Here is a 17,253-nt window from a genome sequence, read left to right on the forward strand (position 1 = left end):
GGTCAAAGGAATGTTTTGAGATTGTTGAGCTCAGAGCTGAAGAGCACTCGTTGCTTCCACATCAATTAAGGGAGAAACTAACTGCCATATAAATAAGTCCAGGTCATGCTCCTGAAGGATGAGCCCCCATGGGGACCAAGGCCAGGCAGAGTTGAAACTGAGGCTTCAGATAGCACTGTGAGTGAGGCACCTATTTGTCCCAGCTGGTACCCAGGTATTTGGGCCACCCCACTGGGACTCCAGCTGTGTGAGTGAGGCCATCCCGGATGCTCACGTCCCAGCCAAGCCACCCAGTCAATACCATGCAGAGCAGGGATGAGCCCTGCCCCAATTCCTGACCCACAGAATCATGATAAATGCAGCTCTGGCTGTTTTAAGCCACTGTGGAGTGGTTTGTTATGCGGTGATAGAGTTGGAGATATACACACTGCCTCTGTCTCTAGACCCCTTGTGTGTTAGGTTGTCCGAATCCATTGGGGTCAGAGGTTCTCTGGCCAACTCCTGTGGCTCCAGGGGAGGCAGGTGGAGATCAGGGTTTTCAGGAGACTGAGTAGCCAGAAGACCATGGGCTGTGGTGACAGTCAGATGCAGCTTTCAGGATCTGACACCAGCTGTGTGGCCTGGGCACTCACTGAGTTTCTTTCCACATCTGACAGTGGGGGTGACAGCAACCCCACCCATCTTCTAGAGCTTCAGTCTTGGGCAGCACTTTCTACAGTGATGGAGCTGTTTTCTGTGCATCCAACACAGCAGCCCTGATCACATGAGGCTCGGGAGGATTGGAAATGTGGTAAGTGTGAGTTGGGATGCTCTGTGAGTGTAAAACGGATGCCTTTGGATGAAAAGAGAAAGTTAAAGACCTCACTGATGCTTTTAGTATTGATTCCATATTGAAACAGTATTTTTGTATTATTGCATTAAATAAAATGTATTATTAGAAGTAATTTCACCTGTTTTTACTCATAAAAGTTATGCATGTGGCTCACATTATATTTCTATTGGATAATGTTGATACAGAGTTTTTAGAAGATTAAATAGCGTGTGTGAAGTGCTTAGCATAGCACCGGGCACATGAGAACGCTCTATAAATGACGGCTGTTACTTTTGTAAATATTGTCCTGAGTAGGTGGTCGCCAGAGCCCAAATATTAGCCTGCTGCTGTCTGGGTTCCTTCTAGACAGGGCTCACTTTATGAGACAGAGGAAAGAAATGACATTCATTTAACCTCCACTTATGTGCTGGTGACCAAAAGGGGCGTTACCCACGAGGGACACTGAATGCTCACAGTGGACCGTGGAGGAGACATTGTTCTCCTCATTGGACAGGTGGGGGAAGCAGGGCTCAGAAAGGACATATATGACTTGCCCAAGTTTGCACAGCTGGTTTTGTGACAGCACAAAAATTCTTGGCTCTAGGGAAAGGGTTCTCCCTCAGCAGCTCTGTTTGCCCTGGAGGTGGAGTTCCGCCCCAGGACATGCCTTAGCTGTGCCCCCCTGCTCTGTCTCCTCTCTGAAGCCCAGGGCCCCAGCCTGCCTCTTCTCCTTTCCTCCCTCCCAGCCCACACTTCTAAAGGAAAGAATTTATTTCTCCGAGTATAAATGGACTCTTTCCCGCCAAGATGCCACGTATGTCGTTTCATATGTTATTTGTTAACTTCATCAAACAAAGTACAGTTCTCTGGCACTAATGTCAATCTCCACAGCTCATTGGTTTTTTTAAAATAGTGGAAACACTGCTCTCATCTCCCCGCCGTAGCAAGGAAGGCAGCACTCCAGCCCGAGAGCGGAGCCCTCTGCTTCTCACCCCAGAAAGAGCCGTAAAACATGCTCAGCGCCGGAGCCCGCGCCCATTTGACAAAGACAATTTGATTTGTCCTCAGCTTCTAAAATATTCATCCCACTTTGATGGACTATCGTTTTATAAATATAGATTATCATTAACCGACACCGGCGGTGCACTGCTGGTTGACCCAGCGCCACGCCACTGGTTCGGGATGAAGACGTCTAATAAAAAAAATCATTATCTCTGTCTGAGAACCCTGATCTGTATCGTTTGCCTCATTTGCAGTGCAAGGGTCAGTAACTCACACTAACTGCATCTGTTTGTACATTTCACAGCCTGGACACCCCTGCTGGGGAGATTGGCAGGATGCTTCTGGAGTTGGGATCTGGGGTAGGATATGAGGTGATTAGGGGGAGGGGAGAAAAGAAGGGTGGGGCCTCTGTGGGAACACAGTGGAGAGGCTGGGAAAGGTTTCTGGAGAGGCAGAGGGATGCAGCAGGCATGGGTGTGAGATTTGGAGCATGCCAGACCCACCTCCACCATGAACTGGCTGTAGGACCTTGGACAAGTGAGTTAACCTCTCTGAGTCTCAGTTTTCTCATCTGTAAAATGGGACTTGTAGCAATACCAATCTCTTATGAGACTGAGTCCATAAGGTGTTTAGCACTTGACCTGACATTTGAGAACACAGTGAGTGTTAGTTGCAGTGACGGTGATGGTGGTGATTGCTGTTGTCTGCTTTAACCTTGAGTCCTTTAACAAATTGCTTAACTTTCCTGAGCTGGTAGAATAGGCTCAATCACATCTACATCCTATGGTTATAATGATCCAACAAGCTAATGTATCCAAAGAGCTCAGCGCACTGGATGGCACACTCGACACATCTAAGTGGGCCCTTTTGTCTGAACTCAGGAACATCCAGGCAGCAGGCAGTGCAGGGGTCATCCTGAGAGCCATGGCCCAGTGTCCTCCCTCCTTGAGGATCAAGAGTGCAGAGGGGGTGCACCTGCTGCAAAAGGTGGCTCCAGGTGTCGTGTGGAGACGGACTCAGATTTGTTCTGTGCGGGTCTCTTGCTCTACAGGGGTCTCCAGTTGCTCCCCATTCCTGAGCTTGTTGGGTTTCAGTGGCAGCTGAACAAGGCATGGAGGCAGGGAAGTTGGGTTTATTGGACACATCTCCCGCATGCCATGCTGCCAGGGAATGAAATTCAATGTGGAATAAAAGATCTGCCTCACCTTGGAAACAAAAACTTGTCTGCAGCACTTCCTTTTATGTTTAGCTGTTTGAAAGAAATATATAACCAGGTATGGTGGGGGGGAGGGAAGCAATTGCGGAGAAATCTCCAATAGAAGATGGCCTGAGGGAGAAGAAAAATAGTGGAGCAAGCGTGGAGTTGAGAGCAGAGAGCAAACCCTTCTTCATCCTGAACAGGAGTGGGATGAGAAAGGGTGAAATAAACTCTTGTACTGAAATAACAGCCATGGCTGTAGGTAAGACAGGTGCCCTAGAAGCTTCCAGGGGGCACTAACGTCGAATCCTTTGTTGCTCCTGGAAGCAGGCAGGCAAGCTGTGTGCCAAGGCCTCACCCTGGCGGGGAGACAGCCTGGGGCACTCAGCCCCAAAGTTTATTTAAGTGAAAAAACCCATCCTGGAGACAAGAAGGAGTGTTACACCACTGTCAAGTTTTAGACATCGCCATCAAGCAAAAAAAATTACATCCCGTCCTGACGAGCGACTAATCAAGCCATGGCAAACGGTCCTGCAATAAATTACTCCAGCGCGAAATAAACCACACAAACAGACCGATGATAATAAATGTAAATTATTTCTCTGAAGAAATTTTCTTGGTATATGAGTAATATGAACCATCAGGAAGGCGTCTTCCTTAACATTAATTACAGAAAATGACAAGTGAGCTGATGACTGGGAAGGCTCATTATCTGAGAACATATTCACAACTTTGCAATTTGCGCGAGATGTACTCTGGCTAAATTAATCTCCCTTCTTTGCATGAGCCTCTTCTAATTTTCATGTTATTAACAGGTTTGCAGTATCAGTCAGTGCTTGTCACTCTAATCAGGTTTCAGCATGTTCGCAAAAGCGAAGCGTCATTTATAAGGATAAGCCCTCATAATGGTGCTTGCTTTCATGTGGAGAATTCTACAAGGCTGCTTTTAATAAGGTACTTTAATCATCTCCTTTGCTCAACTTTTGGCCCCACTGTTCCTTTATGAAGAGTCATTAAAAGACTTTGAAGTTCATCAAGGAGGAAAAATTCATGACATTGTTCGAGTGAGGTTGGGGATGGCTTCAAGTGAAAGAGGGAGGAAGGGATGGAGGGTCCTGTTGAACCATGTGTGATGGGGGCAACCTGTGCCCATTGTACCACTCAACACCCAGTAGGTTTATGTTCTGGGCTCTTTGCTGAACTCAGAACCTGCTGGTGAGTCGTCCAGTCTGCAGGTGCATGGTTTGGGGCCTGAGGGTGGATGATCCTTGGAGAAGTGGTAGTAGGTGGGGAAACAGCCAGGTCAGCACTCTGGACAGCTCCCACCATCTCGCTGGTGTCAGCAGCTTCTGAGGGCTTCGGATCTACTTGTATTGTGATGGTTTGCTCTTGCACTGGAAATTTCTGCGCGTGCTCTGTGTGTGTGTGTGTGTGTGTGTGTGTGTGCACATGCATTCCCTCTCTTTGTGGCATGGCTCACAGGGGCCAGTCAGGGCTCATCCTGGACCCCTTTTCTCAATTCCCACAGCACTCCAGAGCTGGAGATAGATGCACAGTGTTAGTTTGGCTCCAGTGATCCTCAGTAGCCTCTGAGAAGCATTCTGAACTCACTGCTGTCACAGAGATGCCTTGCTGGGTGGCTCTTCTATTAGGGCACAGAAGACTGGACTAGACAGAAATACACACATGTCTAGTTCTGCCTTAGTGAGTGAAAAATTCTGTGACCTTGGACAAGTCACATCTCTCTTCTAGAACCACCCATATAATTTTTTACTCTTTGTCCTTTATTTAGACATAAGGTCTCACTGTGTTGCCCACGCTGGCCTCAAACTCCTGGGCTCAAGTGATCGTCCTGCCTCAGTATCTGGAATAGCTGAGGCCACAGACTTGAGTCCCTGTGCCCGGCCATAGAACTTTTAAAGTGTCCTTTAGCTTGGCTCTTGGTGATGGTTATGTCTGATATTTATTGAGGCTCCATCCTCCCACCACCAACTGAGAGGTGGAGAGGGTGGCCTTGTGTGCCAAGGTGGCAACTTGATCAGCTTACAAGGGAATATCTTCTTGTCCCCATAAGTGTGCTTCTTTCCCTATAAATGTGGAATGGTCATGCGGTGGCCTCCACTCTCTCATGGCTGGGCCAGTGTGACAGCACTTCTGTGTATGAACCTTGAGCTCAGATTGTGGAGGTCACCCTCCCTTGAGACCTGCTCTTGAGCCGTATTGAGGCTACTTGGCCCCACCCCTGGCCACAGACTGATTCATCTCAGAAAGTCAGAGTCTCCTCTGAAATCCTGCAGTTGGACTGATGGAAGACAGACAGTGTCAGTGGATGTCTGATCTAAAACACAGCCCTCCAGAGCAGTGGGCAGCCATCTCCTCCTGTGAGACCGGAGGCTGGTGGGCAGGGAGGGGGGAGGAAGAGTGAGACACAAGGCAGAGAAAGCCTAGTCTCTGGTTCCCGTTCCTTCTGGAAGCCTTTGTGTTCCTTGTGCTATCCCTGGTGCTTAAAACTGTATTTCCTGACTGGGTATGGTGGCTCACACCTAAAATCCTTGCACTCTGGGGGCTGAGAAAGGAGGATCCCTTGAGTTCTGGAATTTGAGACCAGGCTGAGCAAAGAGTGAGACATCATCTCTGCTTAAGAATAAAAAAGAGAAAGAAAAACTAGCCAGGTGTTGTGGGTGTGCCTGTAATCCCAGCGACTCAGGAGGCTGAGGCAGGAGGATCTCTTGAGCCCAGGAGTCTGGGGTTGCTGTGAGTAGTCTGATGCCATGGCACTCTAGCTTCAGCAACAGAGTGATACTCTGTCTCAAAAAACCAAAACCAAAACCCTATTATGTTTCCTGTTCCTACTTAAGTTCACTTGGTGACTTTTTGTTACTCTTACCCAAAAAGACCTAAGCAGCCTCGCTTCCTGTGCAGGAGGCACTTTCCTGAGCACATCTTCACAGCCAGCACCAGGCAGGGGTGGAGCTGGTGGCCTGACTAGGGGGCCTGACAGCTGTCTAGGCCCTCAGGCTGGGGCTGAGGAGAAAGACCACACCAGTCTGAAAGGCTGGACCCTCACCGTGTAGCACCACGTAGGGGCTTTTCCAGGAAGGATGTGATGTGCGGTTGGTGCAGGAGGACGGGGAGCAGGATGTGTCCCTGCCTGGGAGGGCTCTGTGCTTCAGAAGATCCACCTCACTCTGACCTAAAGCCGTTAGGGTTCACTCTAGCAGGCAATGGAACGCTGTGGGGGTGTGACTAAGCAAGCAATGACGGGGCCCCTCCAAGACTGGGTGGCAAAACTGCCTTACAGTGTAATGTCCTCTTCTCTTCAGAGGTGGCAGCTACATCTTCAGATGGGGGGTGGGAGGGAGCCTGGGAACACAGTGTGAACCCATTCTGCAGATGAGCCTTCCTGGTTGGGCTGAAGCAGTGTGGGACCTGGGGACAGAGTGGGTGGCAGGCCCAGGGCCCCAGAGTGAGGCGGGGCATTTCCCTCCTTCACCCCACACTCCAGACCTGATGAGGACTTAGCGGGGCCCTGAGCACTAAGAAGGGTGGAGGGAGGTGCACACAGGATGCAAAACAAAAGTGACGTTAACCTCGGTGTCAAAATTCCACCAAACTCTGATTTTTCCCGTAATGGCTCCTTTATTTACTTATAAAAATTCTTTTATTGTTTTCCTTTTCCTGGACTTCTCAAAGTGTGTTCACTCAGCCCATGTCGTTGTTACAGCAGTGTGGTGGCTTGAGGTTGTGGCTGAAATGATTGAAAAGAGCAAGTAAAGGTTTAGCAAGAAAAGAAAGTTTATTAACGACCTGCACAGCAAGCTGGGGCTTCTCCTAGTGACTGTAGGCCCTGTGGAAAGCACAGTTTTGGGGTTTTATACACTACTTTGAGGAGTATCAGCTGCTCAGGGTCTTAATTAACTCTGTTCTCAAAACAACCCACCTGCAAGGTTTTAATCAGTCCCATTTCCATAATAGCTCAGGTCAGCCAGCCCAGACCAATTCAAAATAGCCTAGCCACATCCCTCACCTGCCCTGCTCATATCTAGCTAACTGCTTAACACCGTGACCCAGTGCTTCCTGCCCACCCTGAGCACTGCCTGGAGCATGTGGGGCTATGGGTCTGTGTGTGTTAGTGTCTGCATGTGTCTGTGGACTTGTGCATCTGTGCGTACAGGAAACCAGCTGGGGTGGCCAGAGCTCTCGCTGGAGTGAAAATGTTTTTCATTCCTGGGCTTTAGGGCAGGGCTGTGGTGGGGCAGGGGTGGGAGCATCTGTACGGGCAGCCAAGGCAGATGCTCAGCAGCGTGGTCTGCTGAGTGGGCAGTGGCTCATGATGACAAAACTTTCTGCAGACCCCCTTCTGGGGGCCCCTGCCCTATTCAGTCCAGGGTTCAGTGTTTACAGAGGCAGTTCCTTGGGGGAGGACTTGCAGGCCCACCTTTGAGTGGCCTGGGCAGGCAGACAGGGAAGACTCTGCTCTACTCCTCAACCCCAGGGCCCTTTGTTTGCATCTCTGGCCCCTGCTTAGCAGAGATGAGATGTAAAACTGTCACCTTGGGGATCCAGGACAAAGTGATGAGAGTGGCCACCAGGCCAGACCAGGCAGTCCTCATTACCATAAAGTGGTTCCCTTAGGTATCCTTGGGAAGCTTCTTCTAATGGGGCTGTAATCACCACCCTAGACTTGAGACCTGTGGAATCACAGTGTCCCAAAGGCCTCAGATGTCATGTCATTCATTCCCATCATCCAGGTGGGATCACAGAGGCCGGGGCAGTGGGTGGAGCCTTCTCATGCAGTGACCCTGGACCTCAGGCCTCCCCACTCTGAGGGCTTCCCCCTTCCTTGGCCTTATTCTCCTAAGGTACAATCACCTTCCTTTTAAGGCTGTATCTATTTGAATTTTGTGAATAGTCAGGTATCCCTTGGAAGCAGATGTGGGGATCAAGCTGGGTGTGATCACTTCTAAGATGGCCCTACTATCCCCACCTCCTGTATCCATACCCCTGTGAGTCCCCTCCCACATTGGACCGGTCTGTGTGACCCATAGTGAACAGCAGAAATGATGGGATGTCACTCCTAAAACTAAGTTATAAACATCACGGCTCCCAGTTTGGTTGCTCTGTCTCATCCATTGCTCTGGGGGAAGCCAGCTGCCATGACATGAGGATACCCAGGCAGCCCATGGCAAGAGACTGGGGCTGCCTGCATGAGTGAGCCTGGACACAGACACCCCCAGCCCCAGTTAAGCCTCCAGCCAGGAGGCCCTGAGCCATGACCACCCAGCTCAGCCACTCCCAGATTCCTGATCTTCAGCAACTGTGAGATGATGATAAATGTTTGTTGTTTGAAGTTTTGGAATCTTTTATTATATAGCACCAGAAACTTATATCCTGGCCTCTTTTTTTTTTTTTTTTTAGTAAAATAAGGCTGGAGGGTTGGGTCAGCCTCTGATGCCCCAGACTAGAGCACGAGGCTTCCCCAGCTTTGTTCAGGAAGCATCTGTGAAATCAGATCTTGAGTCCCCGCCTCAGCTAGGCCGGGACATTGAGATGACAAAGCCTCACACTCTCTGGATAAGATTAGCAGGGAAGTGAATTCATTCTATTCAGCATGGAAGAAATATGGCCTGGGTGGCTGAGGAAGGTAGTAGGTGTTGTCTGGTGACTGCTGGGAGCTGCTTATCCATGACCTCAGCCACTTCCCTTGGCCTAAGAGGTGGCTATTGTCACCCCCACCCTTTAGGTGGGTCCTGAGTGAGGGTCAGGAGCTATACTCTGTTCTGTAGGCACTAGGGATGCCTCCAGGGAGGGTTTGGAGCTGAGTTTTGGAAAGATGACTCCAGCCACTGGGGCAGAGGAAAAGCTAGAGGGACATGGTGGGAGGTATGGATTCCAGGGTCCAGGAGCCCGGAGCTGAGTTATGGCTGGGAGGAGAGGGAAGAGGGTAGGAAGGTGACAGTGGTAGGACAGAGGCCAGTCTGGATGTGGAAATGGGGAATGGGAGGCCTCCAGGGTGGCTTGTAGTTTTCTGATTAAGGAGTTGGGGGCAATGGTGGTGCACATGTTTGCCAAGATGGGAGGCCCCCTCAAAGGCGCTTTATCGGGGGGGGGGGCTAGGAGTAAAATGTTCCCTTGGGAACAAATTAGACTTCTGGTGCCCGTGGGGCATCGAGGTGGAGATGTCCAGGGTATTTGGCATTGATGGCCTTGGATGGAGCTCAGAGAAGTCTGGGCTGGGTCCTCAAATCACTGATGCTAAAAAGAGAGAAATCTGGGAATGTGGTTAAGGAGAGCTGTGGTCCGGGGTTTGAGGAGCCTGACATTGAACAGATGGGCAGAGACGGAGGTGGAGAAGATGGCAGCCAGGAGCGGGGCGGGGAGGGAGCTGGCTGAGGAGGAAGCTTCCAGGTGGACCCAGGGCTGACACTACCAGCTGCTACAGGAGCTCAGCAGGGTGGGCAGGGTGGCCCACACTCAGGGGTTACCTTCTAACCCGAGACACCACAGCATTGCCCATGGCACCCTGCTCAGAGCCAGCAGAGAATTGTGGAGAAGGTGCTAAGAGCCAGAGCTGGCCGGCAGTGAAATGGGCTAGCCAAGCGGTAATGAGTGTCCTGTTGCTGGGAGCATGCAAGAAATTGGATAGGCAATGCCAGAATGTGGGCAGTGGGTAGGAAGTGGATTAGTCACCCACCAACACCCCTCTGGCTCTGAGCTGCAGGACGTGAGAACAGGGAAGACACAGGCGGGAGCCACATGAGCAGGACTCCGCAGGGCCCTGCTTTGGGGCTCACAGGGGACCCTGGGCAGAGCTGCTCCAGGAGAAATGGAGCCATGGCCCTGCTCCCCCCAGTGAGGCCTCAGATGCCCCCCCACACCCTCCCCTCTTCCCTGCCCTCTCCTTCCTTCTGTGTTCTTTGGAACCCCAGGCCCCGACAGCGAGCACGGGAATGTGGGAGAAAGGGACGGGGAAAGGGAGTCAGAGCCCCGGTCAGCTCTTGCTGAGTCCTGTGGCCACTGGGAGTGTGTGGCTCCAGATGAGGCGGTTGAGAAGGCCATGGGGGGGTGTCCGGCCACTGTTGGCTTTGAGGCCACATCCCACAGACTCCTCTCCCCCTGCTCGGGCCACCCACCAGCTCTCCTCATACCCAGAGGGCTGGCGCTGGAGGTGAGGGGCTGCCCAGACCCAAAGCCCCCTCTCCCCCGGACCCCTGAGCGTGGGGAGCCCTCACTGGGGGGGCAGGGGGGGGCACCCGTGCCAGGGGAGCCCTGACAGCCAGCTTCCCCCTTCCTCACGGCAAAGTTCACCTGCAGTCATGTCAGTGCACTTTTCAGGCTGACAGAAATCCCACCGATAATTGGGAAGAATGGGAAATGAAAACATTAAAATTTGCCATGTCATATGTTCACTTTTTCTGATTGCCTGATACCCACCGTCCACTGACAGATGCGGTATTATTAACACTTGATTAAAAATCACTTCAGGTTTGAACCAGCCCGTCGAGAAGGGAGCGTCTTGACAAGACTTGTGGTTTGTGATTGACAATTAGTAATATTCGGTGTGTCACAACATAGATAGTGTGACTTATTGGTGCCGGTGTAATGCAACACATTTCATCTGAGCTCTTCAAATTGGTACATAGGAATAAGAAAGAGAAGATGGAGTCTTATTCAGCCGACTTTGATTACCAACAAAGGGGAGATTGTATACACCTGTCTCGGCGCGCCCAGCCTCAATTTCTATCAATCAGCCCGACGGCGGAGACCCCCTCTCCTCTTTGGGATCGAGAACCTCAGGGAGCAGGGTCTCATTATGCAACCTCAACTTCTCCACCAGCAGCCAGAGCCTTTCTGTCTGGAAATATGAAAAGCTCTTCACTCTGCGCTGCCTCCGTGCCTCTAAATTACCAGCCTGCTCCTCTTAAAACAAAAGGCTTCTCATTTTTTAAAAATAAAACGATCATATCTTGATTGACGTGCTACATCCTTTTCCTTCAGCTTTTTTTCTTTCTTGGTGTCAGTGGGAGTTGGATTTGGGGGCCTTTTTTTTTTTTTTTTTTGTCTCAGTTCTAATTCAATTCCTTTTAAGTGCTTTTAAGAGCAGTGCAATTCAAGGTCTTCCCTTTTTTGGGTCTGACCTGGATATCATTTTTTGGTTTCCTTCTCACCTAAGATTATCCAGGCATAGAATGGTTGTTTGCGTTAGTGAAAGGTGATGGATTTAATGCTATTAACCTCTGCGGATGGGGAGAAATGGTCTTAGGTGGGATTGAAGTGTTTTGCAAGCTGTGTACCTTGCACGAGAGACGCGACGGGGATGATGCCATCTCACTGCGCTGTGTGAATTGGCTTCTTGGAACCACCACCGCAGAAAAAATTCTTTCTTTTCAGTAGACTGCTGTTTTTTGGCTCTGCTCCTACCTTGTCACCCAGACCTGCTCTCCACCCCCCGCCAACTCGTGAGGACAAGGAGTGGGTTTAGTGTGTTTACTGCTATATCCACAGTGTTAGAACACGCTCTCTCTGGCAGCTCTTAACGATTAAGTGTGGAATGAATGAATGGATGAATGAATGCATTGGTGATGGGGCTCATGGGTGATCTCGAGCTCAGGTCCTGACTACTGAGCAAGTGTTCTGTTGAGGGCCATGGAGCAGGGCTTGGGGCTGCAGGGCTCTTCTTGCCACCCCACCTGAGGGGTGTGGTTCTCCAGCTCTGGTCTCCTGCCCCCCAGAGTAAGCAGAGCAGGTCCACCCCACCCCCCTGGCCGGGCTTTAGTAGAGGGAGAGAGGCAGCTTTTCTACAGGGTGAAGAAGAGTGGAGCCTGGCCAGCTCCTGCTGGGAGCAGCGCCAAAAGACATAATGACTGGCTGAGGGAGGGGACTGGTCATCGTTTTGGCTTTCATGGGACACCTCTAGCCAATCCAGCCTTTGCTTGGCCCAAAGTCAGAACAAACTGACTTGTTTATTCATTCATTCACTCATTCATTTATTCATTCATTCAACAAATGTTCGCTGAATCCCTAACAGGAGTGTTCAATGGCTCACAGGTGTCGGGTGGTGGCTCATTACCTATTATTTTGCTGGCACCTCAGCCCTCAACCCTGGACACAGCCTGGTTAGGCTCAGGAACATTGTCCTGAGCTCCTATCTGCTGTCACTAAGGTCTGTAAACTTCAGCCGAGCCCTTGGGTCCACTCTAGTGCAGCCTTGGTCCATTTGGGTAGTCCACTCCTCAAAGGAGAACCAGACCAGGGTACCTGCAACAGCCTGTGAGGAGAAAGGCATAAGAGACAGTGTTGGGATTATAGAGGGATGTCCTGGGGAGCAGGGACCCTGTCAGTGACCACCCCGTGTTCTCAGGCCCCAGAGCAGGGAAGCAGGGAAGCAGGGTACAGGTGTCAGGCACTGGCTCTAAGGACTGCCAACAAATTGGTGCTTCCTCATCCATTACTTGGGTACCCTTGGACAAGTGACCTGACCCTTCCAAGCTTCAGTGTTCTCATCTGTGAAATGAAGAGGATGAGATCCTCTATAGAGGGTCAGAGACAGGGCTCCCAGCATCCCCTAGGCCCCTGGGGCAGTCTGGGGAAGGCTACGTGCCCTTTCCTAGAGCAGTGGTTTTTAAATACATAAGATAAGATACATAGGGTTCCAAAGGAAACCAATGAATTAAAATACAATTATTAAAACATAAAAATTAGTGATGCAGCAATCCATGAGATTCTCTATTTACAAATTAAATAGCGAAGTTTGGTGGTGGGTCTAATGACTGCCATGATGTCGAGGTGGTGCTGAGCATAGTGAACATTCTGAGACAGCTGCAGCAGCTGGAATGTCACATGGAAACATCTGGGATTTTGACCGGTGAGAGGTGTTGCTAGTACCACATTCATAAAGGATAGAAACATTAAACTTCAGTTTGAGAGGGGCCAGTAGGAACCCCATTCTGCACCTGCCCAAGGTCCACATCGTCACATTAGAGAGAATGTTCTCAGCTCCATCTAGGCTAACATAAAAGATGGGGCTGGGGATGGGAACAAGGAAAGGCAGCAATGGGGCCAGAGGTGGCTGGGGCTGGCCTGCCACGGGAGGTATAGGGGTTGGGCCCAGGGTTCAGAGTGTGAGTCCTCCCTCTGGTTATCCCCAAGGTCTCTAGCAAAAGATGGGTGTTGTATACATATGGCAGTTAATGCTAGCTCATATTTACCGAGTGCCCAGCATGGGCAGTGGCTCCTGCTGTCACATCTTATTCTCCGCCTTGGTTAATACAGAGACCTGACAAGGTCATCATTACTGTGACTCTCATCTTTCAGAGGAGTAGACGAGGACTCAGAGAGGTGATGACACCTGCCCACGGCCACACAGCTGGGGGTGCAGGAGGTTGGAATCAAATCCAGGAAAGGCTAATTCCAAAGCCCTCATCTTCATCACTTGGTGATATTTAAAATGTTTGTTCAATAATTTAGTAGGTGTAAAAGGCATCTTATTATTTTATCTTTTAAAATATCAGTTATGAAGTTGAATACTTCTCACCCTCTGGTTTACTAACGGTTCTGCCTTCTGAGTGAGTTACCCTTTCAGGTCCTCGGCCTTGGAGCATGTTCTTCAGCAAATCTATGAGGTTTGATGTTGTTCTTATTAGTTTGTAGTCACTCTTCAAATAGTGCATATATTTACTGCTCTCTGAACAGTGAATATGATTTTGGCATTTTTGCTCACAAATGCCTCCCCACTTGCCACACATGTGAAAATGCTCTCGTGATTGTTGCTTGAGTCATTTGCTCTATTGCACTAGTACTTAGTAGTAGTAGGATTCATCACAAGGTGTGCCAATGTCCACATCATCAGGCAGCGAAGGAGACCCTGCCTTGGAACAGTCGATCTCAAGTCTGCCTAATCACCAGCCCCAGGGGGCATTCGCTGAAAACATGAGCTCCAGGCTGCCCCTTGGCGATGCTGATTCCTCAGTGCCGTGGGGCCTGGGACTCTGCATTTTATAAAGCCCCTCTGCTCATGCTGAAGACATACCAGTTTGGGAATGCAACTTTAGGGGCCTCTTGTTTCTTGACACCATTTCTTCCTGAACGACATGTATGGGAAGTTCCAAGTTCAGAATAAAACATCTCAAGGGCTACTAGGCTCCTAAGTAAGATTTCAAGTTACAGATCCTGGTTCTGCCACTTACAAGTGGGGTGACCTTAGACAAATGACTTTGTCTCCCAGAATCTCAATTTTCTCATCTGTAAGATGAACACAATAGACAGTATTTAACTCAGCAGGTTGTGATGAGATACGTGAGGGCATGTAGGCAAAACACAAAACACAGTCCTGTGGTGAGAGCTGAATGTGTGTGAGCTGCTACTGTGGTTACCACTCCTGCTACTAAAACGGACCTTTGACATGATAAATATTCAGGTAGAGCATTTGCTGAAGGATCCTGGAACTGCAGCTCCTGTAATGAACACACCTTTTGTAGGGAATGTTGCCACTGGTCGCTAAACTCTCAAAACACAAGGGGCTTGGGTTGAAGGCCAAGAGCTAGCTGGGAGTCCCACGGTGATGCCCAAGGGTGGCTTGATGAACTCTGGGGTGTCCAGCCTGGTAAGGCACTGATACTCTGGAGGCCTATTTGATGAGTGGGGAGCAGTGGCTAGGCTGTTGCAGAGGGAAGCAAGGTGGCAAAGTAGTACCCCAGACCTGCCATTTAACAGCTGTGTGTGATCCCCAAAAGTCCCTTAGCCTCTCTCCAATTAATCGTGTATACCCTTCAGGGATTTAAAAACTAAAGGTATTATAGAGAACGTCCTTCAGATCTATCCAGGTTAATATAATAGATGTAAAGTCTCCATTCTTTTTATGGCTGAATAGTATTCCATGGTATAATGGGCACAACGTAGGGATATATGGCACAACTACATATACCTGGGTGAGGGTACAACTACAACAGGGACCTTGTGCCCTAATGGTTTGTACCCTCATATTAATCTGAAATGTAAAAAATATGCAAATTTAAAAGTGTATTATGTAAAAGGCTTGGCTAAGGGCAGAATGCATTCAGTAATTATTGCTTTGATTAACATGGTGGCAGCACACTGGGTCTATTGGGTGTCCACTAGACAGGGAGTGGCTGGAAGTGCCCGGCAGGTGCTAGACAGAGAGGAAGTTGGCATGGGAGAGTGCCAAGGCCTTTGACAAAGGCTTAGGGCTCAGGGAAGATTCCAGTCACAGCCAACGTGAGGCTGTGGCTCAGCAGACAGGCTGTATCTGGCTTCCACAGGCCTCCTAGGTGCCAGGCTTGGAGCCCCATCTAATGCCAACATGACAAAGAGTATTCTCAGTCAATGTAATTTGGGACCAAAAATCCAACAGGAGAAACTCAAGTGTGTACAGTCAAATAATCATTCAGTAAAGTGGCCAGAGACAAGACCTATTTACCCTAATCAGTGCGGTCCTGTATTCTAGCCATACTCTGCCAGAAACTATAATGAAAAAAGAGATGCCATTCCCAGAAGCAATGGAAAAATACTTAGGAATAAACTTAATGAGAAATGCGTGTGACCTATATAAAGACAACTACAAAATTTTATTGGCGAAATAAAAGGAGACTAGAATAAATGGGGAGGCATACTACGTTTCTGCATGGGAAGACCGAATATTGTAAAAATGTCAAACCACCTCCATGTTAATTTGCAGATTTAATGCAATACCAAACAACTCCACAAAAGGCACTTGATAAAATGATTCTAAAATTCATCTGGAAGAAACATTGATCAGAATATCAAAGAATATTCCGCAAAAGGACAGCATTGATATATAAACTGAGTGAACATCGAAACATACCATCAAGTAGCCATAATTAGAACAGAGAGAATATTGATGGGAAAAAAAGAGATTGATTTTAATGAATCAGAATGGAATATACAGAAATTCATGTGATCACATATAAAAATTAAACATTATAGAGGAATTTCCCCCAGTACGATGACTGGGTGATGAGGTATTTAGCACATACCTGATTAGCAACTTGAAAAAAAATAGTTTGTAATTTAGATGCACCTTCTTATGCTTCACATCCAAACACCAGCGGCATGAAAAATACATCCAGAAAAGGACTAAATATTGGAAAATCTAGCAGAGAAAGGATTTGGATACTTATTAGATCATCAGAAGGCTAATTTTAAAGAGACAATAAAATCAATTATATAGAATTTAAAATATGCATGCACATAATGTGAGAAGTAAAATATTTGCATGGGACAAGAACTAGGAGGGTAACGAAATGCTCAGGAGACATTTTTTTCCTTTCTGTTTTAATAGTATTTGTTCAGTAAATAAAAATTAAGGGTAAAACGTCCACAAATTGTGTTTTGAACGATTAAATATAAAAACTTAAATATGTGCTAACACATAATCCCTTTATCTGCTGCTAATGCTCCTCTGTTATTAAAGGGCTGGACAAACCCTTAAGGCCATCTCATCTCCTAGGTGTAATAATCTCTTACGAAGAGCTCGCTGATAAACTTTCTCACTAATTCTCTAACTTTTATGAATTCCTGCTTGATATCACTTTGATCTCTCTCCAGGTCAGGGTCACCCCACAGTTTTTTTTAACTGAGGTCAAACTTTTAGTCCAGTGCACAATCTTAAATGTACGGCTCCATGAATGCCCTTTTTTGCCACCCATAAAAATGCAGAGTGTCCCCCGTACCCAGAAGTTTCCCTCTAGCCAGTTCCCCTACCTCTTTCCCAGTTTCCACACCAATTGTGTTAGTTTGGCCTGTTTTTAAACTTTGTTTAAATGGAAGCACACAGCCTGCACCTGTGGCGTCTGCCTTCTCCGGCAGGGCCCTAGGTCTGAGGGCTGGATCCGCGTTGCTGCGTGCACTGGTAGTTCAGCTTCTTGCGGCTGTGATACCCTTTCACTGTGTGAGTACACCCCATTTTATTCATCCATTCTGCTGTTGATGTATTTGGGGCTTGTTTCCTAATTTTGGCTATTATATATGAGGCTGCAGTGAATGTTCATACACATGTCTTGGTGTGGACATGCAACTCATTATTCCTGGATGAATCCTCAGGGGTACAATTGCTGGGTTATAAGAATAGACACAAAGCTTTAGTAGACACAGACAAGCAGAGCAGTTCTCCATGTGGCTGTAGTGTTTCCCATCCCACCGGCAGTGTATGAACGTTTCAGTCGTTCCACATCCTTGCTGACTCTTGGTAGTGTTGGTCTTTCAA

This window comes from Otolemur garnettii, unplaced genomic scaffold (genome assembly GCF_000181295.1).
Source record: "Otolemur garnettii isolate 467f Iridium unplaced genomic scaffold, OtoGar3 scaffold00014, whole genome shotgun sequence".
Classification (NCBI taxonomy): domain Eukaryota; kingdom Metazoa; phylum Chordata; class Mammalia; order Primates; family Galagidae; genus Otolemur; species Otolemur garnettii.